The 25,552-nt window shown below is 36.1% G+C and overlaps 1 long non-coding RNA gene across 2 annotated transcripts; it reads right to left on the bottom strand.

Moving 5' to 3' along the window:
• Nucleotides 1-72: 72 nt before the first annotated feature.
• On the bottom strand, nucleotides 73-3,894 carry LOC140836205 (uncharacterized). Of its 2 annotated transcripts, none has more exons than XR_012119020.1 (5): nucleotides 3,382-3,894; nucleotides 3,186-3,288; nucleotides 3,025-3,048; nucleotides 2,779-2,826; nucleotides 73-576 (listed from the first exon to the last, which is right to left on the bottom strand). It is a non-coding gene; the product is annotated as an uncharacterized lncRNA (long non-coding RNA). The 2 variants fall into 2 exon arrangements; XR_012119021.1 differs by having other exon boundaries at nucleotides 73-622; nucleotides 2,789-2,826.
• Nucleotides 3,895-25,552: the final 21,658 nt, after the last annotated feature.

Genomic DNA, 25,552 nt, shown 5'->3' with positions numbered 1-25,552 from the left:
TTCTCCAACTTCAAACACACTATTGTTGAAACATAATCTGATCTTAATATCATTTCCCATCATTAGTGTGAGGCCCATTTACTCTAACGACAATTAATGATCAAACAATAATGGTTTGATTTAAAACTGCAGCGGAAAAAGGTTTAAAATACTTTAAAATGGACCTCAGGGCCTAGAAAAATTTCGGCATGACCTCTCCGTAAGTAGGACATCCCGAAAACTCAAGCAGCATTTTATATCAAAATATACTCCAAATAGAGTCAATAAAACAAAACCAAAGTCAACAACCTATAGCCGCACTGGCCAGTACTAAACAGAATTTAAAACTTACCACATACTCACCAGATCATTAAAATCACAGAATCGCCTCAGAACATAACAAGAACAACCAAATATCACTACAGATACACGGGGCATCTCCCCGGCAAATAAAATACAATACAAGTCTGAAACAAACTCAAGACATACATATAGACTAACTGGGAGACTCCACTGAACAGAACCAAGCAATCCAACCTCAATCCCGAGCTCCGCTGCCGAAACCTCGGCCTGATGCTGCAAAACGACTCGGGAGATCTACCATGGTGCCCAATAGCAACCACAGCAGCCCCCCAGTAAACAACTGAGGTTAGGATTCTGGTATGAAACAGTTCAACAATAACAAAAAAAACATAAATCATGCATAATCGTATAATAAAATGTAATGTGCAATGCACGAAAGTCTCAACGAATAACTGGGATAACAGGAGCCAACAAACGATACGATAATAACTGGGATAATGCTCGAGCAACAACACAGGGGAGCTACATCGTCATGCAGCTAAACCGCCCTGCCAAGTATGCGAGGTATGCCAAGCTGTGCTGAAAAACACCCCTGACTCGGCCTCCATACAGCTGATACGCAATAACAGGATGGCACAACAGAACGAACTAGATGACACAATCCCAGCGCTCACCTCAAAAGGCTGCACTAACCACGGGATCGTTCAATCACATCTACGGTCTCATGTGTATAGGCCTATCAGCCTGTAGTGACCCGTTCCAGAATCACCTACTAATCAAGAACTAAGCATGCAACTTAACTTAATTAATAACAATCAGAGATAATAGCGGAAAAGGTCAACAAATGATAGTTATACAACCCCATCGAAAATCCATAACAACTCAGAATGAAAAGAAAGTATACGGTACAACCATATCGAATCAAAGAGTACTGAATAAATAACTCCACCGGCTACTCAACGTCCTCCTCCTCCTCCTGAGCCATCCAACCTGAGGCCTGCCCCGTGGAAATGGGGTGTCCAAGATAAACAAAACCGAGGACGTGAGCGATAAGAACGCCCAGTACAAAAGCATGAGTATACAAACCTATATGAAATGCACATGCTATGATATGATACCAGGGTAGTCAAGAAACAGGAATCACAAAAGATCTCAAAATGCTCAGTCTAGAGGCGCCAAGTGGATAGTGCCGCGCGGTCCTACCTCTGGGTCACTGCATCCACTGCAAGAACAGACGTGGACCTAAAATGTCCCAGATCACCGAAGCCCTCCGGACCCGTCGGCCACTGTGTACTCTCGGTGTCCATGCGTCCACAAGACAAGACAGGGCTGAGCGGCCCCACAAGATATATAGCTTATCTCGAAAGAGATACAGCTCAACAGTAAAGGCTATCTCGAAGGAGATACGGCTCAACATGAAATGCAACGTGCAGTAATAAACGTGACATAATAGCATGCATCATATGACATATATCAATGCACCACATAATCATGCAACACATATAAAAATGTATACTCAACCAGGATATCTCGGATAGTACTTTCGTACCTCTATCACAGCAATCCTAATCCACTGGAATAACCAGACAACAGGTCTAGTCCAAGCCTATTCATCAAGTGAAAACCATCACTAAAACTTATCTACCAGACTTAACTAGATAATCCTGAGATAATACTGATACAATTCCAAACCTTCGTCCGTCGCTAGCCCACTGATGCCGCTAGCTCCCAACTAGAGCACAGCTCCGCTACAAGACCAGCAGCTCCCCGCTAGTGCCCGAACCTCGGAAAAAGACTAGAATCTCACAGAAACGACTGAAATGCTATGGAACTCTCTGAATTGGCGAGTCACAAATGAAGCCTCGCGCCTCTATTTATAGCTAATGTTCGGACGATCCGACCATTTCGGAAGCTCCGATCCGGCACACTTCAGACGGTCCGAACTCTGATCGGACGATCCGATCCTTGCATGACTTCCACGAGTACAGCCACCTGTCTCGGACGATCCGAACCCCAATCGGATGATCCGAACCTTACCACGTGTCCAGAACCCTTCCACGTGTCCAGCCACCTGTCCCGGACGGTCCGACACTGGCTCGGACGATCCGAACTCATCGGACGATCCGAACTCATCGGACGATCCGAACTTGTTCGGTCCTTCCGATCCCACCGAAAATATAATTAATCCGATAATTAACTCAAATTAGGAATCGGGTTACTACACAGCCACACAATGATCCCGAGATAAACAACAGTACCGGATAACAACGAATATCAACAATGGGATAACAAGAACGATAGGCTCAACATGAATGTCATAACTGTATGCCCGAAGCTAAATGCCAGATAATATGTCAAAATAATAAACATATATCACAACGAAGACATTTAACATATTACAACAATCAACAATCATAAACACGATCAGTGCAACACATAATGACAATTAAACATAATATATACTTTACCGTCGTATGCTACCGAACTGTAACATACCTAAACAGACTCTAAAATCACAACAAGCTCAACTTTAATCTCCTCGACCTAACAATGATAAAATAGGTCGAATAATTCACAATTCACCAATAATACTAAATTAATCCAACTTATTGATTTTTAATTATCCAAACTTAATTCCTAAATCAATTTCAACAGTTCTGAAATTTCAACTAAATAACCGTAATTCTCCAAAATAATCAAACGATTAACTCGATACTAATTCACAAACTCCTCGATTTATACCTCAAAGCTCTCCAACGATCGAACCTACAATATAAACCCAATATATACGTCAATATAATGCATTAAAATCGACAAAGCAAAATTAAATCGAAGAGAATAAAATTACACTCCGGGGAAGCCTACTTATGCACCGAAAAATCTGGAATTGGATCCAAAATTACCAAGATCGAAGTATAAACTAGTCGCTAGTGGTCCAATGTTGCTACTCGCCGGAAAAGACGCCGGAAAACACTATTCACGACCAAAAACCGAACTGAAAACTAGCTGGAAAATGCAGGAACAGCAAGGTAAGATTTAGGCTTCAAATCCTTGCTCAATATACTCCAAAGAACCAAGAAAAACCAAGCAATAGCTCACCTAAAATCGAACAAGAAACTTGAACAAAAACAGCCACGAAACAGGCCTCGATTTGGGCTGAAACGAGCATCAAAAGTAGCGATTCATGGTTCAAAACTAAGCTACTGATGTAAGGAAGAAAACACCTCAAACCGTTCGTGATTTGGACGCCGGACGGAGGAGATATCGCAACTTTCCCGCAGCTGCTACATGTGTTGCGAAAATGGGGGTTGAGGGAAATGGTTTTATGATTCTTCCTTTCTCTCTCCACAAGATAAATTGTGTATATGTATATGTATATTTAGTTAATAAAAAAATAATAACACATGCCCAATAATCCCGGTTTTGCATTTATTTTGCTCTCGTGTGTTATTTAAACTCTATATGTATTTTATATCGTTAAATTCTCCGATATTCTCAAATACATATTTTTAACACACTTCATGAATTTATTTGGCATAAATAATTATTTTAATTTATAACTCAATAATTATTCTAATTATGCCAAAATTACCGGATAATAAATTACAGGGCCTTACAATTAGAATGGAATCAAGCTTGGTTGTACTAGAATTGAACTTAAAAAGTGTTTCAGTTGCCTTTTCAAACTCATCCTTGATTTTATACAATTCCAAATCCTTCTTACTTAAGATAAATTTGAGCTTACTGACAATAGACTGTAGCTCAGTATTCTCTTTTGAGAGAGTTGTGTTCAACTTATTTCTTTTTATCCAGTCAACATATAACTCCTCATATAGTTTTTGTACATTTCTAGAGTGATTTCTTCATCATCTTCCTCTAGAGTGTCTTGAATAATAGAATCCTCAAAAGTTTTAGCATTAAAGCATACTGATTTTAGAGTGATGTTCTGACCAGGTGTTGCACCACCAGAGGCAACATACCACCTTAGACAACACCCAGTAGATTGACTTGCAACCAGGATCTTTTTTCCAAAAGTGGGGTTAGGGAAGTGTGACTTTCTTCTTGATCTTCATCGGATTTCTCATCATTTAAAGAGACATTTAATCCTTTATTTTTTAGAATCCTATTTGCAAATTCATTCGCATAATGTCTAAAACCATTACATTCTCTACATTGCACGGAATCAAACCTTTTAGAATCAATTTGATTCTTACCTTCATTCCTTTGCCAAAATTGTCATCGGGTAGGAAACTTCTGAGTTTTTTTAGGAACAATTAGATTAGGAAAATTAGATTGCTGTCATATCTTCTTTTTGTCTCTTATTCTTTTCAAAAAATAATAAACTTCTTCGTGATATAAAAGATAGAGTCTTCACGAAGATCCGACTAATTGAATTCTTGTGATAATTGAAGAAGGTCGTTATAGGAATCATTAGAGACTTGGAAAGCAATGGTCTTACCTTTTTCCTTATTTTGTAAGTCAACATTCATCTCGAAATCATGAATAGGACTGAACAAGTCTTCCACAGAGAGTTGAGATATGTCTTGTACTTCATCAAATGCAAAATTCTTGATATTGAATTGTTCAGGAAGCTTTTCTAACCAGTCATTCATTCGAGATTGGATCTCTAGGGATAAATGATTCGTTGGCAATATCTCTAAGGTGACGATCACAATCAATGAATTTTTCAGTCTCTTGCATCCTCATAAATTTGAATTTAGATGTTAGAATTCTTAGCTTTGTACTTCGAATACTTTCAGATCCATCACGATGCTTTTAAAAGATTTTTTATGCATTCTTAACAGAAATACAGTCGGTAATCAAAATGAACATGTTTAGATCAACTGATGTGAAGACGACATTTAAAGCCTTTGAATTGTGGTTTGAAACTTGAACTTCATCAACTGTTCATTCACTTCCTTGCTTTGGCAAAGTGTCACCATCTTCATTTACTCTTTTCGGTGGAGTCCAACCGTTGACAACTCGTTGTCATGCTCTTTGCTACTACTTAAATTATAATTAACCCAAGTGTAAGTTGTTTGCACTTTAATATATATATTTCGTAAGTACGAGATCGATCCACAGAGAGGTTATTTTAAATTTAAATTTATTAGTTACAAAATGCAAGAATGAAGTTTACAAATCATAAATTTGTTACGGCTCAAAGATTCATTCTTGGTTTATGTAATATTGTTTAATTAAAATTAAATAAAAAAAAACCACTCTAAATAATGGTTCTAAGAAAAAGAAAATTAAATATTTAAACACATACATAATATAATATATTTTTCACTATAAAAAATATCGAATTAACCGATATTTTATATCAATATATTTCATTTAGAACAACTGGCAGAGTCATGCTATTGCCTAAATGAAATATATGATTTAATAACTTAGATGCAGAAAGTAAAAGTTAGTTGTGGTAAAATAAAAGTTAGATGCAGAAAGTAAAAGTTAATTGTTAAGTTAATTAAACTATATGTATTATTTAGAACAACCGACAAAGTCACACTATTGTTTAAATAAACATAAATTTAATTATAATTATTTATATATGTATATATATAAATATATATACATATCCCTTACTTATAAAAGTGAGGATTTAATAATTATATTATAATGATATAGTATTCATCATATCGTATTAAAACAACAAATTAAGATAACCGCTTTTATGGTACCAATCATTTGATGTTAATTGATAATAAAATTATACCTACAAATAAAGATTAATTAGCAAAACCATAATAAATAAAAGAAAATTTTAAAAATGTCTACAATCTTACTTGATCAAGAGTGCAATCTTTTTACTTTGACATCAATGTATTTAACTTGCCATAAACTTTTTTGAATTTAATCTAACATTCATGAATGATAAGAAAAATATTATAAATTAGAACTTTTGTTTTCACACACAAATTTTATTTTTTTACAATGGAATCTCCCCCCTTTCAAGCTATTACAAGGCCTCTATTTATATGTAAATATGGGGAGACAAGAAAATTAAAATATTAATTTGTACATATAATTGGTGCAATTGATCTTCATGAATGGTTCAAGCATTTTGCACTCAATTTTTAATAATCTTGTCGATCAATTTGAGTCTTTCACATAAAAAAATTGTCGATAATTCTGTTGACTGGTTTGTAGTAAAATTTCGTGACATTGTACCAAGTAGTTTCAGAGTTATGGTAAATACACTCAAACATGGTAAAACAGTCATTCCATTGATACCACTTTTACTTGTTGATCCATTAGTCCTCGTTTGTGTCGAGAATTTTAGCTCATAGTTGTCATCAATTTTGTAGACATTGAAATCAACTTTCTACGAGTTCAAGAATCATTTCTTTCTCATTTATCAAGCAAAAGTTATTCAAGTTTTACCGAACCTGTAAAAATAGCAAAAATATTAATATTATACAACACATATTTTTAAATACAAATTATTATAAAACTTATAAAATATAGATATTTAATACAACTTATACTATAAATTTTTTTTAGAAAACATCATTTAACATATATACATTTATTTATATTTATCACATCTCCTAACCAGCTTATTACTAGTCCCTTAGTAATACAATATCAGAAAATCAAAAGTTAATTTTATATATATATATATATATATATATATATATATATATATATATATATATATATATATATATATATATATATATTCAATATTTTAATATTGCGTGTTAAATAATAATTATTTACCCATCATTTATATATTAATATATTAGTTGATAGAAAGATTTGTACATCGTCATACAGTTTTTTTTTAAATGATAATATTTGCATTTTTTTTAAATGATAATATTTGCAAGTTTGAATATATATATATATATATATATATATATATATATATATATATATATATATATATATATATATATATATATATATATATATATATATATATATTCTAAAAAGTTATAGAATAATATAATTAAACTCATTATCCTCATAACATATAAATATCAAGAATATTGATATAAAAGCCTCAACTCCATATTTTCTTAAGCTAAAATATTTTATAAATGGATGTTTCCACTCATGGAGTTGGATAAAAATTGCACACTCATTAAAAATGGCTAATATTTAAAGCAAAAAATCAGATAAACTTATATTGAAAATAAGATAGGATATTTTACCAAGAATAAACTTATTTTTTCTATTTTCTTTTTCTTTGGCTCAAAGTTTTACATTATTACAAAATTTTTATCCACCATTCTATCAAGAAGCAGAACAAATATTTTGGAGCAAGAAGCAGAACAAATTTTTTTTTTTCCCGATATGTCTATTTTTTAAAAATACCTCCAATGATTATTTTTTAAAAGGTATTGATAGGATCGGTTATTGACTAAGGAGTGTTTAGAGGGGGGGGGGGGGGGGGGGGGGGAGGAGTTGAATAAACACTTCTATGAATTTAAAAGTTCTTTGAAAAAGATAGTTCAGTTTTATTACAAACTGAACTAAATATCCCGTCGGTCAATAACAATCAGTTAAACTGAATAACCAGTTGCGGAAAATAAACTTATTGAAAGATAGAATATCTAACTGAAAATGAAAGGCTGCAGTAAAGACAACACAATATGTTTCTGGATGTTCGGAGATTTGAATAACTCCTACGTCACCCCTTCTATCTCAAGGATAGGATATTCACTAAAAGACTTTGATCGAGTACAACACTTGTACAGACCCACTTCAGTTAGGACTTATCTATTGCCTAAACTGAAACTCTTAGTATAATACAATGATCTCTGTAAGTAACTGAACTTTAGCACTTGTTGAATTATCAATATTACAGAGTGCTAGTTTGCTCAAATTGTAGCCTTGATTGCTACGAATAAGTCTAATAAGAGTGAACTGAGATTTTGACAGAGTAATAGCAAGTTTGAAATTGATAGATCGTTGTTGTTCTTCAACTGCTCTTTTGTCATATTTATAGACTTGTCTTTCAACGGTAACTTTGAATTTATGTATCCGTTGATTGCTTCTTCAATATTCCTTTGGGCAATGTTCTCTTCATTGATTGTGATACGGCGTCTTAAATGCAATAGCCGAAACACATTGTTCTATGTTGTAGTGATCGAGGTGCGACTTTCCATATTCAGTTGCTGATATGATCTTTCCCGAGGTATCTTCAGTTGAGAGATTTTAATATTTTCGGCTGAATGTTTTAACTGATCAGTTCTCAACTGATCAGTTTGTGTTAACTGATTTCAGTTGATAAGTCCAGCTGCCGAATCAGCTGCCGAATTTGCTTTCGCGTATTAGATGATTTAATCGATTGATTTATGTTTTCGTCAAACTCCAGAATTTAGTTTCCAACAATTTCCCCCTTTATGGTGTTTGACAAAACCAAGAGATTTAACTCAGCTCTTTGTTGATAATAGATTACGCAACTGAATCATAGAATAGCTGGGTTCCTTGTAGATAATATAAAGTCTGAGAAAATGATATCAGTTGATAATAATAATCTGATTAATTCTTCAACTAATTCTTCAGCACAACTGAATCATAAAATAACTGGACAAATGATATCAGTTGCTTCAGCTGCTTTCCCCCTTTTTGTCAAATACCTCCATTCTGTCTGAGAGCTTTCTAACATCGATGGATAGAAGTTTTACATCTGAGGAGATACTTGTGGCCATAGTGGTGAAAGAAGTCTGCAGTAATTCTATTTTCTTTGAAACAGAGGTTTCCAGTCGCCCAATTCTTTGACTGTTTACATCCTGATTTGTAGAGAAAGAGTTGATGAGTCCCTTCTTCATATCTGTTACAGTTTGGATAAGAGAGTCCATATTGGCTTGAAGTTTATTCATTTTCTCTAAGTTGGATGCATGTGAATGGTCCAGCTTTAGAGTGTGAGATAGTTGTGTGTTCTGAATTTTGGAGATGGTAGAGATCATTTGCTCCATATTATTCTGTAGGTGCTGAACTTCTTCCAAGATAAGTGCAACATCTGAAGAAGATGAAGGAGGAGACTGATAAGATGTTCCTGGTTCTTTAGAGATGTGCTCAAAAATGACCAAAGTTTGATCAGTTGAGACTGATTCAATAACATTTTGAACTGAAATATCAGTTTCAGTTATTTCTCCTTGAACTGGAATATCATCAGCAGTGATTTCATCTAAATCCTGAGGTGATGAAGAAGGGTTCTGTTCAGCAGATGATAAAAGCACTGAAGTTGGTGCCTCTTCAGGATGATTGATTAAAGTGTCTGGCTCATTAGTGGGGTGAACCGGATCAGTAGATAGATCAGGTTGTACAGATTCAATAGTGACCTCCGGATTGATTTGATCAGCAGAGTGATCAACTGTGGAAAATTCCTGAACAACTGACTGAATAACTTCATCAATGTTTCCCAATTTCAGCTCAGCCTCAGAATACATCTTAGGAATATTAGTTGTAGGTGCTGTGTCGGATGAAGATGGAGCAATTGATGAAATACCTTTTGGTTGAGATGAAGAATCAGCAAGATCCGTGACTGAGTTTCCAACTGAATGATCAGCTGGAGCTTCTTCAGCAATTTTTTGAGACATCTCTGGGATGATCAGCTCTTGACCCATTTCCCAGTCTTTAATTTCTGCTTGTAGTGTTATCAGATCTGTTTCCAATTGAGCATAGACTGCTTTGTCGTTGAATGCAGTTGGACTAAGGGGATTAAAGTTTTGCCTGAGTTCAGCAACTATTTGCTGCAACTTTTGTTCCCGATGTAAGTTAAAGAAATATTTCTTCCTTTGCAAAGCTTGCTGAATAGAGGAGGCCTTAACTGTTTTGAGCACTAATCGTTCTAGTTCAATAAATCTTTTCAACTTTGATTTATTGCGCAGTTCCTTAGCAAAAACATTAACTCTGAAATTGACCCATTTCTCAAAAACTTGGTGCTTCTCTGCTGCAAATGTATTGACTTCTTGCTAGATAAGGTCAATATGAGTCTGAATTGCATTTGAGGGCCTGGGTTCTTCTTGAAGTTTTCTCTTGCCCTTAGAGTCACTTAAAATGTGTGGAATAGTTAATCCTGATTTAGTTGCGTCAATATTTTCTCTAAGTATTATTCCGGTGGGTCTGGCAAATGGTAAAGAAGAGTAAGGTGAGATACTAATCAGTGGTGCTTTGACCCCTCGAAGTTTTGATGATTTGCTGTATGCAGTGATGTTTGGCAGTAATGAGGATAACGGTAACTGATCCTCAGTTAAGGATGCAACTGAAACTTCCTTTGAGAAAACATCCTGGATTGGCTGTTGAGTTCCTGTATCCATTACCTGATCAGTGGATGTGGGTTTAACATGATCAATTGATTTGGTCTTCAGTGTCCTTGGTTTCTTGACAATTTGAAGAGGTAGAGTCTTCTGACTATCAGAATCACTGAGAGTCAGTTTGCGTTTTGACTCTTTCTTCTTTGTCAAGTTCTTGGCAACTTTGACTGATTTGGGAGCAGCCTGCTCCATCCCAATTTCCTTTTTGATCTTGATGAATTTCTCAGGGGAAAGATCTAATTTGGTTTTGGATGGTAGAATGTTTTTAGCATTGAATACCTTGAATCTTGTTAATCTGTCAAAATCATCAGCAATTAACCCTTGGTTTTTCAGCAGATAACTGAGCTGGACAGCAAAACCTTTGGATTGCTTAGCAGAAGAGAACATGTTCTTCAAAATAGTGAATAGAAGATGCTTCCAGTTGATTCGTCGTCCAGTCATGATTACGGTGATGAGTTGAAACTTTTCCAGCTGGAGCTTCTTCAGCAATTTTTTGAGACATCTCTGGGATGATCAGCTCTTGACCCATTTCCCAGTCTTTAATTTCTGCTTGTAGTGTTATCAGATCTGTTTCCAATTGAGCATAGACTGCTTTGTCGTTGAATGCAGTTGGACTAAGGGGATTAAAGTTTTGCCTGAGTTCAGCAACTATTTGCTGCAACTTTTGTTCCCGATGTAAGTTAAAGAAATATTTCTTCCTTTGCAAAGCTTGCTGAATAGAGGAGGCCTTAACTGTTTTGAGCACTAATCGTTCTAGTTCAATAAATCTTTTCAACTTTGATTTATTGCGCAGTTCCTTAGCAAAAACATTAACTCTGAAATTGACCCATTTCTCAAAAACTTGGTGCTTCTCTGCTGCAAATGTATTGACTTCTTGCTAGATAAGGTCAATATGAGTCTGAATTGCATTTGAGGGCCTGGGTTCTTCTTGAAGTTTTCTCTTGCCCTTAGAGTCACTTAAAATGTGTGGAATAGTTAATCCTGATTTAGTTGCGTCAATATTTTCTCTAAGTATTATTCCGGTGGGTCTGGCAAATGGTAAAGAAGAGTAAGGTGAGATACTAATCAGTGGTGCTTTGACCCCTCGAAGTTTTGATGATTTGCTGTATGCAGTGATGTTTGGCAGTAATGAGGATAACGGTAACTGATCCTCAGTTAAGGATGCAACTGAAACTTCCTTTGAGAAAACATCCTGGATTGGCTGTTGAGTTCCTGTATCCATTACCTGATCAGTGGATGTGGGTTTAACATGATCAATTGATTTGGTCTTCAGTGTCCTTGGTTTCTTGACAATTTGAAGAGGTAGAGTCTTCTGACTATCAGAATCACTGAGAGTCAGTTTGCGTTTTGACTCTTTCTTCTTTGTCAAGTTCTTGGCAACTTTGACTGATTTGGGAGCAGCCTGCTCCATCCCAATTTCCTTTTTGATCTTGATGAATTTCTCAGGGGAAAGATCTAATTTGGTTTTGGATGGTAGAATGTTTTTAGCATTGAATACCTTGAATCTTGTTAATCTGTCAAAATCATCAGCAATTAACCCTTGGTTTTTCAGCAGATAACTGAGCTGGACAGCAAAACCTTTGGATTGCTTAGCAGAAGAGAACATGTTCTTCAAAATAGTGAATAGAAGATGCTTCCAGTTGATTCGTCGTCCAGTCATGATTACGGTGATGAGTTGAAACTTTTCCAGAGTCAGAGCAGCAAACGACCCAGCCTTCGCCAAAAGCCCTTTGGCTACAATGTCTGCCAGCAGTTGCACTTCGTGCTTTAACTCCTTCTTTGGATCGGAAACTTTGATTTTCCTTCCATCTGCAGAGAGTAAAGTTTGCATCTCTTCGATTTCCGATGCCTGGATCTCAGAAATTTGTGCTAGCCCATCAGAAGGCAGTGAAAACAAATTTCCAAAATAATCTTCAGAGATGATCATTAGTTTGTTATTGATGGTAGCAGCAATATTTTCATCCGAATTGATGAATCCTGTTGAATAGAAGTCGTGAAGCTCTTTGGGATAAATTTCCTGAGCGTAGAGACCCAGAAAGGGTTTTAAGCCTGCTGATTCCAGTTGCTGAAATACTTTCTTTACATCAGCGTCTGTAATGGTCATAATTGAGTTGAAGTTGATAGCCATGGCGTTCAAAAGATGTGCTGGAATCTGGTTTGCCATTTGAAAGTGTTAGAAATTCTGATATTTCTCAAGATAAAATTAGGAGAAGTGAGAGTTCTTTAGAAAGATAAAATTCTCGTAAAGGAAAACTGAGATGAAGCGGAAAATAGTACTAATGTTTATGACTGTTTGAATTCTCAAACACGTGTCAGTCCAGTAAAATGTTGAGTAAAAATATGTGTACGTGTACTGTAATTTGTGTGTAAAATAATGAGCGGTTAAAAATGTGTACACGTTATAAACTGAAATTCATCATGAATTAGCAGACAGTCATGTCATTTGATGTGGAATATAATATGTTTAATTATTTAACTTTGATGAGAAGATTAGTTGAATAATCAACTGAACGACCAGTTAGGGAAAACTGATTCCTTTCAGTTGAGAATTCACTAACAACTGTCTTCTCAGTTAACTTCTTAAACCTTCATTCCCCCTAAATAGATGCATTAAATAAAATAATCTTGATTAAGGAAATCCCAAGGCTTTTAATCGTCTTTTAAAGGAGTGTCCTTTCATCTTATTTGACCTGGCCTATAAATAAGAGTAGAGAAGTTAGTCACAAGCATCAGCAGAAAATACTCAAAGATGGCAGGAGCAAGTAGTTCAAACGTTGATCCTTTTTCGCTGGAAGCACAGAAAGCTGCTATGGAAGACAAAGTTTTCTATGCTAGTCTTCCCTTCTGGGAAGAATTACTGGAGCTCGAGCTCCTGTATAACTCAGGAAGGGTTACTTCGTTCAGGCGGATGGCCCAACTGAGAGAAGTGCGAGAGCACTTAAAGATTTCTGCAAAGGTGGATGCCTTCAAGGAAGGCCATCTGTATGAGCTGATGCTGCGCAAGGAGTTGGAGACTCTTAACAGCATTGCTTCTTCACATAGTTTCTGCAAAACTTCGTCCTCAGCACTAGCTGTTTGGATGAATATGTGGATAGCTAGTGTGAAGGAAACTTATGATAATGTAATCCTTTCAAATATTTATGGATGAATAAAATATTTATTGCATCGTTTTGTTTTATTTCTTCACACAATTATTTGTTATATGATCTAATGAAATGCTAACAGTCATCAGTTTTGATAAGTAAACAAATGAACTGAAAAAAAAAACTTATTTTCATAAGTTGATAATGAAACAACTAATAAAATTCAAACTGTTATCAGTTGACAATGATCAACTGATATCTTAAATGTCCTCGGTAAATGTGAGAGACGCTTTAATTGACTTTTGATTCTTCAACTTCTTCAACACCTTTTTCTTATAAATGAGATGATAGTGATAAAAATGTGATTCCACATCAGTTCAAAAGTATTTCAACATGTCTGATTCTGATGCATGCAGTAGCACTCACGTTCATGTGACTGATCAGTCAGCCCCTCTCTTAACTGAGATCAAAAGAAAAATGGAAAGATATGTTTTTCAAAAGGTATTGACAACCTGGGAAAAGATTTATGAACTGAAGATGGTGAGTGATAGTGGTGTCATTCCTACTCGTGCTCAGGAGGCAAGAGCACTGAAATACCTTGCTCGTTTTGAGGTTAGGCATGTTAATGATTTGGTTGAAGACAAATGTCTTTTAGAAGCAATGCTATGGAAGGAGTGGCATGTTGTTGATAAGATCTCAAAGTCAAGGGCATTTGCTGGAGTTCGAATTTATGAGTTAAATGATTGGGTTAGGACATGGCTAGATACAGTTGGATCTATGATTTCTTCTGTACATTGGGAACGTTGGTATTCTTAGTGAAATATTGTAAGAACCGAGAATTTTTATATGATTAACAAGTGTAAGGAAATTTAAGTGTAGAAAATATTCTTGTGGATTATTGTTTTAAAAATAAGGGAGGATATTGGAGAATATTTTATGGATTTTAAAAATAAGGGAGGATATTGGAGAATATTTTATGGAGAATCTTTAATGTCAAGATTTTTCTTTTTCATGCACTTATACAAGCCTAGTTTCGAAATTTTGGGAGGAGTTTTACAAGATTGGGATACCATACAATTCTAAAGGAATTAAGGCATGATATTGCTAAGCAATTTTCGAAATTTATGTGTCAGTATATGGCTAAATATTGGGAGGCATGGATATAAGGTAAGGATACAAGGTAAATTGGAAATAATCCACCAAAATTTTGGCACAAAATCGTGGACCTAGCCACCTACCCTTTCGAAATTTAAGAGAAAGGAAACCAAGGATTTAAATCTCAAGGATTAGGGAGATGAATCATCAGCAATATAGCAAGGAATATTTGAGCCAATCCTTGAGATTTTGAATGATTTTTGGTAAAGATGTGAGTGCCAAATTTGGCTCCCCTCCCTTCACCTATAAATAGGCCATCACCCTCACTCATTCTCCACTCCAATTTTCGAAATCCTAGAGCTAGAACCCTCGAAAATCCAGCAAGCATCCAAGCCGAAATTCTGCTCCAAGGTCGTGCAAGAAATCGCGCCGAAGTGCTGCCGAAGCGAGGATCAAGGAGCGACCTATTTTCGAAGTCAAGCATCCACGTTTTAGCAATTTAATTACAGTAAGTGGGCTTGTTTTAAGACTTTAAAATTTCGGAATTTAGTATGCATGTTTTCGATTTTTAAACGAAAAATAAATAGTCGAGTACAATCTTCTTTCTACCTTTCTTGTATTGTCATACGATTTTAAACGCATTGTGAGGAGTCAACTGTATACGGGAGGGAATCCCAACCACGACGTACCCTTACGCGGTGGGGGACATAACCGCTATACGGCCTCGCCCCCTTAGAGGAGTAAAAATTAGGGACTGACGTCAGTAAACCGTAGAAAGTAGATGAGTCGCAGTGCTGTGTCAAGATTATGCATGTTTATGAAGTACGTATGAAACTCATGATTTATGTTTCGAAATTATGCATGTTGTATTTATTGCGCTCGATTTTTCCCCCATTTACTGAGTATTCCCAAAATACTCACCCCCCTTACGACCCTCCCCAGATAAGCCCGAAGAACAGATTGAGGAGGAAGAATCCGAGCAGTTTTGGGGATGGTGAATGCTCGAGAAAGATTTAATATGTTTAAGCTATTTTATTTCAGTCTTACGCTTCCGCATTGAATTCTGTCCTTTAAGTTATTTCGTTATTGTAAAGACAATTTTATTGAGATTATGATTTATAAACTGGATTCGGTTTAAACTGTGCTACGAAGGCTTGTCGTTTTAAATTGTGTGATTGTAAACGACGCCGGTGTCAACTCCGAGTTTCGGGGCGTGACATTTAAGTGGTATCAGAGCCGACCTCTCTTAGTACGGTGTGGTTCGGGGACGAACCAAGCGGAAGCTGGTGGGCATGTGAGGCCCGGGGTCGAAGAGGGCGGGGGGTGAACGCCGGTGCCATCAGTTGCACGGACAATGAGCGGCTCCTGGCAGGCTTCTAGGTGAAGGGAACATGAATGAACCGACCCACACGGGAATGAGAGGGATTCCGAGACTGGGCAATGTAATGGACTGAACAGTTGAAGAGGGCTTAAAAGATTTGATTGGTACTACTCATATCACGAAGGTGCATCTTCTCTTCGGTAGCTCATCACATAAGAACTCCAAAGTTAAGCGTGCTTGACTTGGGGTAATTTTGGGATGGGTGACCTCCTGGGAAGTTTCCTAGGGTGCGTGTGAGTGAGGACATAAGCACGCTGGAAAGACTCGTCTTGGTACAGTGAGGACAGTCGTCAAATCTGGGGCGTTACAAATATTATTTTCAATTTGTTGTGTTCTTATTTTTTTTTTGCACTTAATTTTGTTAGTGAAATTATATTACTAATAATATCTTAAGATAGATCAATTAAACCAAGAATATTTCGGAAATAAGAAAACTTAGCCTCTGGTAATGGTTTTGTGAAGATGTCTGCTGCTTGTTGTTCCGTTGAGACGTATTCTAATCTGATGTTCTTCTTCAGTGCATGATCTCTGATGAAATGATGTCTGACATCTATATGCTTAGTCCTGGAGTGAAGAACTGGATTGTATGTAATAGCAATTGTACTCGTGTTGTCACAGAATATTGGTGATTCCTTTGCATCAACACCATAATCTTTCAATTGTTGCTGATCCAAAGTAATTGGGCACAGCAGCTTCCAGCAGCAAGATATTCTGCTTCAGTTGTGGAAGTTGCTATGGATGTTTGCTTTTTACTAAACCAAGAGATCAGTCTGTCTCCAAGAAACTGACATGATCCACTTGTACTTTTCCGATCAAGCTTGCATCCTGCATAATCTGCATCTGAATAGCCAACTAAATTGAAAGATGAGTCTTTAGAGTACCATAATCCAACATTTTCCGTGCCTTTAAGATATTTCAAGATACGTTTGGCAGCAGAAAAGTGTGATTGCTTAGGATTAGCTTGAAATCTTGCACATATGCATACAACAAACATAATATCAGGGCGACTAGCAGTTAGGTACAATAATTAACCTATTAAACCTCTGTATAGTGTCGTCTCAACTGATATTCCCCCTTGATCAGTGTCTAATTTAACTGATGAGCTCATTGGAGTGCTTGCTGCTGAACAAGATTCCATGCCAAATTTCTTCAGCAATTCCTTGGTATATTTGGTTTGACTGATAAATGTTCCTGAATCCAGTTGCTTCACTTGTAAACCAAGAAAGAATGTCAGCTCACCCATCATGCTCATCTCGAACTTATCCTGCATAAACTTGGAAAATTTCTTGCACAATTTGGGGTTAGTTGACCCAAAAATAATGTCATCAACGTAAATTTGAACAAGTAAGATATGATCATTTTTCGAAAATTTAAACAAAGTCTTATCAACTGATCCAACAGAAAAATCATGATCAGTTAGGAATTTTGAAAGGGTTTCATACCAAGCTCTTGGAGCTTGTTTGAGACCATATAACGTTTTGTTCAAATAATAGACATGATCAGGATAGTTATGATCGACAAAACCTGGAGGTTGTTCAACGCAGACTTCTTCCTGCAATTGGCCATTTAGGAATGCACTTTTCACATCCATTTGATAGACTTTAAAGTTCTTGAAGGATGCATAGGCAAGAAATATTCTGATTGCCTCCAGTCTTGCAACTGGTGCATATGTTTCATCATAATCAATTCCTTCTTCTTGTCTATATCCTTGTGCTACTAGCCTTGCTTTGTTGCGCACAACTGAACCATCTTCATTCAGTTTGTTTGTGTACACCCATTTTGTTCCTATAACAGTTTTAAAAGCTGGTCTTGGAACTAAGTTCCAGACATTGTTATGAACGAACTGATTTAGCTCTTCTTGCATTGCATTAATCCAATTTGGATCAGCAAGAGCTTCGTCAGTTTTTGTTGGTTCTAATTGAGATACAAAAGCTGAATGAGTAAATAGATTGAGCATCTGATTTTTTGTTCTTACTGGATCAGATGGGTTACCTATTACCAGTTCTGGAGGGTGTGATTTCTTCCATCTAAGTTCAGCATTTGTTGCTACACTGTCAGCAAATTCTTCGTTAGGTAACTGAATGTTCTCAGTTTCAGTTGGAGCTAATTCAGTTGTTAACTGATTCACATTAGTTTGCTCCACTAAATGATTGTCAAGATTTGCTTCTAATTCAGCTGGTTGATCCAATATCTCAGGTTCAGATGTATGAAGGATATTTTGATTATTACGACTTTCGTCTGAGTCATCATCTTCCAGACTGATATCTGTAAATTGATCAGCTAGCTCAACTTGATTAGTTGGCTTATCAATTAGTGCCGTTTCATCAAAATCAACATGTGCAGATTCTTCAACATTTAAGGTTTTCTTATTAAATACTCTGTAAGCTATGCTAACTGATGAATATCCAAGGAAAATTCCTTCTGCAGATCTTGCATCAAAAGCCTTTAAATAATTTTTACCATTATCATGAATGAAGCATTTACAGCCAAATATTTTGAAGTAAGTGATTATGCTTTTTCTTCCATGCCAGATCTCATATGGTGTTTTCATGTGGTTCTTATTAATCATCGATCTGTTCTGAGTATAGCATGCAGTGTTAACTGCTTCTGCCCAAAATCTTTGAGAAATACCAGAATCAGCAAGCATTGTTCTAGCAGCTTCTTTAAGAGTCCGATTTCTTCTCTCAGCTACACCGTTTTGCTGAGGTGTTCTTGCTGCTGAGAGCTCATGCTTGATTCCAGTATTTTCTAAAAAGCTTGAAAGTGTTGGATTGATGAATTCAGTTCCTCGATCAGATCTGATTCGATCAATTCCAACTGATTTTTCATTTAAAAGTCTTTTGAAGAGTTTAATCAGTTGTGCAGTCGTATGGTCTTTGGATTTGAGAAATATAACCCAAGTAAATCTTGAAAAGTCATCTACGACCACCAAGGTGTATTTCATTCCCCCTAAGCTCATGACTGGTATTGGACCAAAGAGATCCATGTGCAATAATTCTAAGCATCGGGATGAAGATTTACAGCCTTTGTTTTGGAAAGAGGATCGTACTTGTTTTCCATACTGACATGCTGAGCAAAGTTTTTCTTTTGAAAAATTTATTTTGGGCAAACCAGTTACAAGTTCATGCTTACTCAGATAGGCAAGGGATTTAAAATTTAAATGATTTAACCTTTTATGCCACAACCAGTTTTGAGATGATTTAGATGCAATAAAGCATACTGGTGTATAAGGTTGATCATTCCAGCTGACTTTGTAAGTGTTTCCACACCTTTTGCCAGTTAGAATAATCTCTTCAGTTGAGTTTTTGACTGAACAGGAGTGTTTGTCAAACTGAACTGAGAATCCATTATCGCATAACTGACTAATACTTATCAGATTATACTTGAGATTCTCGACTAATAAAACATCATTAATGGTGAAGTTACCATGGATAAGCTTACCCTTACCCACAGTTTTACCTTTGGAGTTATCCCCAAAACTGATGTTTGGACCAGTGTATTTGATCAGTTGAGATAATAAATTTGAATCTCCTGTCATATGTCGTGAACATCCACTGTCCAAATACCATATTGGTCCAATGCTTGTACCTATTTTCTGCAATTAAACACAAAATAAGATTTTGGTACCCTTTTTTTTTATTTGGGTCCAAAGTTGATTAGTCCTTTAGGAATCCAAACTTGAATCAGTCTAACTGACCGTCCTGTTGCTGTATTCCATATGATCCTTCCTTGTCTGTTTGTGCTTGGTGTATGGTGTGTGGATGATACAACATGTATTTTGCCCTTTTTCAACTGATTGTTCAACCGATATCTTTTCTGAACTGGCTTACTGTTGTAGTAGTTTGAGTAGCCATTTGAATATTTTCTGCTAAGAGTTTTTAGTTGCTGACTCCATGAGTCAGTCTTACTTTTTGGATTATACCCAATCCCACATCTCTTTCCTTTATTCATATTCTGAGATGGCTGTACAATCAGTTTACTCGACTCTGCTTGTTCTTGTACCATAACTGATTTTACAAAGTGAATATATTTCCCTTTGTTCATATTCAGTTTTGGTTGAATATCTTGGGAAGACGAATCATCTTTACTACAGAATCCTAAACCAGTTTTATCTTCAACTGATTTCTGAGAATTCTGTATATTAGTTAAAGCTTTAGATGATTTGTTCCAAGCCTGAATAAGCTCATTGTGCTTTGAATTTTACAATTTTTGAATCATTAATTGATCCATGCTTCTTTCATTTCTGAGTTCAGCAATCTCCCTTTTCAGACTCAACATATCAACTGATTCATCAGTTTTTGTCTTATTGTCTTTGGGATCATCTTGCTTTGCTCTGATTTTTTCAAATGATAAGGCAAGCTTTTGATACTCACTGACCATGTCATGAAGAGTTGATATGAGTTCTTCTCTTGTAAAATCAGTTGAACTAAAATCAAATACCTGCTGATAGTTTGATTGATCTTCCATGTTATCAGCCATCAGACATTTTACTTCTTCTTCATCCTCACTAGAACTGTAAGAACTTTCTGGTTCTGACTCTTCGCTGTCAGTTTCTGCCCATTTGGCTTTGCTATCTTCAGCTAGGAGTACTTCATGTTTCTTTCTGTAAGGCTTCTTGTCGTCCTTAGATCTCTTCTTATGCTCATACACTTTCTTCTTTCTTTCAGTTGAGACTTGATTGTCCTTTTTCGGCTTGAGACAGTTAGCAATAAAGTGACCAGATTTGCCACAATTGTAACATACATTAGACTCTTCTCTAGAGTTGTTTCTTTGATAATTCTTCTGAAAATTTCCTTGATTTTTCCTCATGAATCTTCCAAATTTCTTAATGAATAGTGACATAGCATCATTGCTCAGTTGATCAGCAGCTTTCTCAACTGAACCAGTTGGTTCACTTCTAACAGCAGTCAAGGCAGTAGTTGCTGCTGGGGTAGATGGTTCCCCTTCTCGAGTTTGAAGTTCAAACTCATATGCTTTCAGGTCAGCAAATAAATCATGAAGTTCAACTTTGTTCAGATCTTTTGATTCCCTCATTGCCATAGTTTTGACATCCCATTCTTTGGGAAGTCCTCTGATTACTTTCAACGCTACTTCTTTATTTGTATACACTTTTCCAAGTGCATTCAGTTCGTTGATGATACAGCTGGTTCTTTCATCATATTCGTGCATTGTTTCTCCAATCTTCATTCTGATGTTGTCGAACTTCTGCACAGCAACTGAAAGTTTGTTTTCCTTGGTTTGTTCATTGCCTTCGCAAAGTTGAATTAACTTCTCCCAAATTTCTTTGGCGGTTTTGCGCATTTTGATTTTACTGAACGTTACTTTGTCCAGTGTCTTATACAATATGTCTTTTGCAACATTGTCTAGATTTGCCTTTCTCTTGTCCTCAGTAGTCCACTCATCTCTGGGCTTTTCAATTCGGTGAGGTGCCCCTTCAGTAATAGCAACAGCTGTGTTTGCTTTCAAAATCTTCATGGGTCCGTCGGTTATAACGTACCACATGTCATCGTCTTGTGCAGCTAGATGAGCCTGCATTCTTATTTTCCAATCATCGAAATCTTCTCTGGAGAACATAGGAATCTTATTGAATGAGGACATAGTGATCAGATTGAGTATAGATAGTCTTTGATAGGATATGCCTTGCTCTGATACCACTTGATAGGATCGGTTATTGACTAAGGAGTGTTTAGAAGGGGGGGTTGAATAAACACTTCTATGAATTTAAAAGTTCTTTGAAAAAGATAGTTCAGTTTTATTACAAATTGAACTAAATATCCCGTCGGTCAATAACAATCAGTTAAACTGAATAAGCAGTTGCGGAAAATAAACTGATTGAAAGATAGAATATCTAACTGAAAATGAAAGGCTGCAGTAAAGACAACACAATATGTTTCTGGATGTTCGGAGATTTGAATAACTCCTACGTCACCTCTTCTATCTCAAGGATAGGATATTCACTAAAAGACTTTGATCGAGTACAACACTTGTACAGACCCACTTCAGTTAGGACTTATCTATTGCCTAAACTGAAACTCTTAGTATAATACAATGATCTCTGTAAGTAACTGAACTTTAGCACTTGTTGAATTATCAATATTACAGAGTGCTAGTTTGCTCAACTTGTAGCCTTGATTGCTACGAATAAGTCTAATAAGAGTGAACTGAGATTTTGACAGAGTAATAGAAAGTTTGAAATTGATAGATCGTTGTTGTTCTTCAACTGCTCTTTTGTCATATTTATAGACTTGTCTTTCAACGGTAACTTTGAATTTATGTATCCGTTGATTGCTTCTTCAATATTCCTTTGGGCAATGTTCTCTTCATTGATTGTGATACGACGTCTTAAATGCAATAGCCGAAACACATTGTTCTATGTTGTAGTGATCGAGGTGCGACTTTCCATATTCAGTTGCTGATATGATCTTTCCCGAGGTATCTTCAGTTGAGAGATTTTAATATTTTCGGCTGAATGTTTTAACTGATCAGTTCTCAACTGATCAGTTTGTGTTAACTGATTTCAGTTGATAAGTCCAGCTGCCGAATCAGCTGCCGAATTTGCTTTCGCGTATTAGATGATTTAATCGATTGATTTATGTTTTTGTCAAACTCCAGAATTTAGTTTCCAACAGGTATATCTATTTAGAAATTTAATTCGAGAAATAATATACTCTAATAACATTATAATCGAATTTTCATACAATTTTCCAGAGATATTTTTTTTAAAAGAAAGGTTTTATTATGGTAATTAACAATTTTATAATAATCAATAATAGTTTATAAGTTGTTTTCTGAATGCTCACCTCTTACTCATAAGATTTGTATGAATATATATTACACTTTTACAAATCAATTTCTTCAATCATACATGTAACGTCCCGAAAATTTGAATGTCCACGTGAATCACGTACATGCAAATTATTAAATTTGTTTGGTATTTTATTAAAATCTTTTAAAGCATAAAATACATGTTTATTTTATTAATTATGTGTTTAATTATTTTTATGCATTTTATGCATAATTTATGCATGATAGAATTTATTTAATGAAATTTTAAAGGTTCATGCAATAAAGATTTTTAAGTTGCATTTCGAGCTCGAACGAGGAACGAAGACCGAAGATTTATCAAGAAATTATTTTTATTACAAGATTAATTTTTATTAATTAATATAATATGTTTTAAAGGTATTTTTCAAAAATGGGATTTTTGGGTATTAACCGCATGATTTTTATTTTTTAACAGAACGTAAAAATTTATCGAAACGGGGGTCGTTTCGAGGCTTCGGCTAATATTTTTAAATTCTTTTCAACACAAAATATTTTTCGGGAGTGCGTTTAGATTTAATGGGCCTATTTTAAGATTGTTGAGCTTAAAACCCTTAATTATTTTATTAAGACCCACTAACCATTTAATCAACCAACTAATTATTATGAGATAAATTTGACAACAGTAACCCCACGCTGCCATATAAGTTTCTTGTCTATTCAAATTCTCTCCTTAATCGGTTTTAAAACCCAACCAGCCGACACCATTCAACAATTCCAACTCTCCTCTCGATTTTATCATCTCCAGCTAGAGTCCATCGGTTTTGGCTTGTTCTTGAGCTTCACACTCCAAAGGCACGCTTGTATCTCCCTTGCTGCATCATTCATGTTATAGTACTGATTTGTATGTGTTTATGCATGTAAAACTCTCGGTCCAAGCATGTGTAGGGAAGATCCATGAATTTCATGAGTTTCTTGCATTCTTATAATTGCTACTCACGTTTGGTTTCTGTTTTAAGTGTAAGGGGCTGCGGCTTAGGATTTTTTAGAGGCTGAGGGTTGTGTCATAATGGAACCTTGGAGTGAAACTGATCGATAATGTCCTTGGAGGCGAGATCGAAGGGAGATTGGCTGGGATTCGTTCGGTAGGGGCTGTTGTCAGGTCTGAGATAAAATGGTTGGTGTGAGGGCTGAACCGAGGCCAAGACAAGACCCTGGTGGGTCTGAGTCACGGTCCTGGAAGAGGCCACCGCTGCTGGAACCATAGATGAGTCGGCTGCATGTCTTGTGGAGTGGGAGTCCGGGTAGTGTTCTTGGAGAGGTTCGAACATTTCCCTTGTAGGATTCGTACAACAGCATTTCACGTGAGTTTTGCTTAGTTTAGGAGTTCATTAAGGACTAAATGGTGATTCGTAAAGGTTGGACATGTGGTGGTAGTTGGGTGGACCGAAGGAAATTAAGAAATGGAGCCATGTGTTGGGTTTATGATGTTGCTTGTGGGGGTGGCCGAGAATTATTGAGTGAAGTGGATTAGCCATAGGTTAGAGAGCTAATTCTGAATATTTTAGGGGCTGTTAGAGGGTATAGTAATTGTGGTAAAAGTTTGAGAAATTTTGGGTTAAGTTTCGAGTCGATTCGGGTTAAAACCGGGACCCCGGTCCAAGTTTTAAAATGAATCGATTAAGTTTTGTTTTAGGCTCGAATTTACGTCTAGGGAAGCTTTTAATAATGTTTTGGGATATTTTAAGGAGTTTGGTAAGCTTCTGGTCAATTTTAGAGGTCCAGAGTTGAAACGATAATTTTCGGGTTTCTAGGGGCAAAATGGTCATTTTGCACCCGGGGTGAGATTTTGGTCCTGGCAGCGCCCTAAGCACAAATATATGATATTTTAAATGTTTATGCATCATTTTTATGATTTTTACGCAATTACGATAAATACGTTGCATGCTTGTTTTAAAGGAAAAGTTACGCATATGCATGTTTTTATTAAGTGATAAAAATGATGATATTTTTGAAGGATGGGAATTGGTTGTGACTGACGATGTATATGTATACGACGACATGAGATATGATGAGCTGAGGCCCGGGCTCAGTGGGCGGGTAATGCTGTCGTTGATGTCCCTCGCCGCCGGGTACCACGGTTTTTATAGATGGATCCATTGATAGAGCTGATACGATATAGCTGATACGAAAGTCACAACTAATGAACTGAATTCAATTAAAAGAAAATGTTAAGTTTATGATGACATGATGAACTGTTTTGACACGTATATGATGATATGAGATTACATGATATGAGACGACATGAGTTGACACGACATGATTTTATATGACACGTTTTTGTTATGCTTTCAAGTTCATGAAATATATGTTGAGTATGATATTTTTCACTGCTTTGTGCCATGTATATGTACTTGTTATTAACGGTACAGGTGTGTTGAGTCTTTAGACTCACTAGGCGTGTGTGATGCAGGTGAGCTTGTTATTGAAAGGACTGGAGGTGCTGAACACTGAGTAGACAGATCTGGTGGGGTGACACGACCCGAGGACCACATGTTTTACGCATTTTGTTTTTATGGATTTGAGATGATATGAAATTTTTATACGCTGGTTTTGATACGCTGCTGATTTTCACAATTTTTACTCATTTATGTTTACGCACTATTTTTATT

The sequence above is a fragment of the Primulina eburnea genome, chromosome 7 (genome assembly GCF_022965805.1).
Source record: "Primulina eburnea isolate SZY01 chromosome 7, ASM2296580v1, whole genome shotgun sequence".
Taxonomy (NCBI): domain Eukaryota; kingdom Viridiplantae; phylum Streptophyta; class Magnoliopsida; order Lamiales; family Gesneriaceae; genus Primulina; species Primulina eburnea.
This window is presented reverse-complemented; position numbering and strand designations above follow the sequence as displayed.